Source organism: Olea europaea, unplaced genomic scaffold (genome assembly GCF_002742605.1).
Source record: "Olea europaea var. sylvestris unplaced genomic scaffold, O_europaea_v1 scaffold2930, whole genome shotgun sequence".
NCBI lineage: Eukaryota > Viridiplantae > Streptophyta > Magnoliopsida > Lamiales > Oleaceae > Olea > Olea europaea.
In genome coordinates, this window is record NW_019247891.1 from 64,157 (window position 1) to 67,375 (window position 3,219).

Sequence of the window (3,219 nt, forward strand, 5' to 3'; positions counted from 1 at the left end):
GGGGTCGTCAAGTAAATTTTCTAGAAAAATAATTGTCCACTTTTATTTGAAGAATATCGTATGTATGTTATTTAATATGTTGTTCAAGCATTCGATATGTTATGTTAAATTTTAAATTTATAATTTCAAATTGAGTATTTTCGATATATTTCCGTTTAAATTAGATAGAGAAAGTTTTGATAGCACCTCGAGCTTATTTTAATTTAAAAATAATATAATAATATGAAAAAGAGTTCGGGGCGATACAAAATGGTATCAGAGCCCGAGTTTAGCCGATTCTGTAGACTCGTTATTTATTTTAGAAAAAAAATGGTATATATATATTCTTAATCATGTTATGTGATTTACGTGTATAAAATTTTCCTCTTGAATAATAATTTAATTTATTTTGAAGACTTAATGGTCTGAAAAAAAAATCTCATTATTTTACTTTATTTTTAGTATCTTGGAAGTTGGTGATTCGTAGATTCTTATGTCATAGATTCTATACTATCCATTTAAATATTTGAATGTATTTCTGTTCATGAAATGATTGGATAACTTGTATTTGACTTTTAGAAACAGAAATATCTATAGAATTTTGATGGAGTTTTCTGAATTATTTATGTTAATTAACGCTACATAATCTGATTTTTTTTTCATCTTTTTACTTATCAGAAAGCTTAAATTACATTATGCTTCTTGATTAACCAATGTTGCAGTAATTAATATGCTAAAGTCATCATTCATTCAATTTCTTTCCTGTCACGTTACATCTTTTTAAATTTTAAGTACTCTTTCTATGTTTGTATTCATTAGTATGCTAGGTTCCATGGAAGATAAAATACTTGCTGAATACCTCAGTTGCCAACTTAAAATAGTTAATATGACAGCCATCACGTTTAAATGAAATATACTGACAATATAGCGGGCCATCGAAAGACTTTTATATTGAGTAAATTCTTGCTAAAAAATAAAAAATATGATGGTATGAGCATGAACACCGTTGAACTTTGTTACATGCATGGGTTACTATTTCATAATTTTAAAGAAAATGATTATTAATACTTTGTTAGTTACCTGCCAATAAGTATCTACTTGCTATTTTATTTTGTTTTATACATTATGGGATTTTATTAAACGAGTGTTAAAATAAGACCCATGACATTTAATGCTCGTCAATCTACTACCGTCCAATAAACCCAAGGTATGAACGAAATGTTATGTTTAAGCTTAATTTCAAGCATGATTTATTAATCATTTAAGCTTGATTCCATGAAATGCTTACGATTTTAATGTTAGAATGAAATGTGTTACACAAGTTATTATTTTTGTACATGAAGATATGGTGACTAGTAATTTTATTAAAGATACAAGAGCAGAATGTATAAGTTGATTGACAAAGATAGATCATACTTGAATATTTATATGATATACATGGATAGAATTTATCAAGTCACTAGAAAGAGGAGAAATCGACAAAGCAAGATAATTTCGAGGACGAAATTAATTTAAGGGGGAAGGGATGTAACACCCTACATTTTTCTTACTATGTGAACATAAACTTGTCACTTAGCATAAATGCTTTATTTGTTTACATGAATTTTTAGAAAATTATTTGAGTCAAATATTTAAAGTTGATAAAAATATATCAAATATTATACTCATTTTGTAGCTCGTATTAAATAATATAATTTGGGTTCAAGAAAAAGTAATTTTGGGTTAGTTATGTCCGAGTTATTCTAATAAAAAGAAAAATGTTAACCTTTAATATTTTATTAATATATATATTAAAAAAAAAAGACAAAGGAAAAGGATACGATTCATGTAGGAATTCCAAAAAATAGTAAACTTAATTACCAAAATAATTATCGTAATTAAGTATTAATTAAATTCATTGATTTTAAATTATGTCACCAACCTTTTGAATTCCTTGTAGGTTACAAGCGAGTGATTATATATATGGTGCGAGATGAGAGTGTTTTGTATTAGAAATTTTATGAGTTCATTTTAACACGCACAATCTATTTACTTCCATATTATCATTTCAAATCACTTTTGTTTCAGAATATTGGGTGTTAATTGAGGTAAGAATATATGGTGCAAGTGGTAAAATCTTATTCTTGATATTTATGTAAATTTGGCATAAAATACTATAAGGCCTTCAGGTCGAATTATATGTTAAGTCCTTCGGGATGGACCGTCAGGTCAAAGAAAAGAAGTTAAATCCTACGGGATATGGAGATTCTTAAGAAATTTCTTGAGCTGTTGGAATCGCGACTAGTTGCTCTAAATTTAAGAAATATTGGTATGTTATGTCATATTATGTTTATATCATGTTATAATAATATGCACGTATTTTTACTAAGTATTTTCAAAATACTCACTCTTACAATAATTTCAGATGAGAACGGGTCGTGTGGATGCGTGGAAGATTGACAGAGCAATGCTAATGGGGTCGTCAAGTAAATTTTCTAGAAAAATAATTGTCCACTTTTATTTGAAGAATATCGTATGCATGTTATTTAATATGTTGTTCAAGCATTCGATATGTTATGTTAAATTTTAAATTTATAATTTCAAATCGAGTATTTTCGATATATTTCCGCTTAAATTAGATAGAGAAAGTTTTGATAGCACCTCGAGCTTATTTTAATTTAAAAATAATATAATAATATGAAAAAGAGTTCGGGGCGTTACATATGCTTACATTTCAGAGTTCAAACTGTCTTGAAATAGTAGGCTACTCAAATTTTGATTTTGTTAAATGTCAAGATGATTTGAAATCAATCCCAAGTTATATTTTCACGTTAACGGGCGGTGCTATCTCTTGGAAAAGTGCTAAACAATCTCTAGTGACATCTTCTATTATGCAGCCGTGGCATATTATGGGGCTATTGTCCAAGCCGTTTGGTTAAGAAATTTCATCTCTGATTGAAAGTTGTTGTTTTCATCTCAAAAATAATCACTATCTATTGTGATAATAGCGCAATAGTATTTTTTCAAGAAATAATAAAAATTTTGGTGGGTAAAAGCATATTGACATCAAATATTTGGTGGTTAGAGACAAAGTCAAGGAATGACAAATGAAAATAGAGTATATCAATACAAAGGCAATGATTACAGATCCTTTGACAAAGGGACTCCACCAAAAGTTTTTAAGACACATGTTGTAAATATGGGCATTGTGGAAACATTTGATGTTCTTGGTTAGTGAGAGTTTTATATATTTGTGTGTGT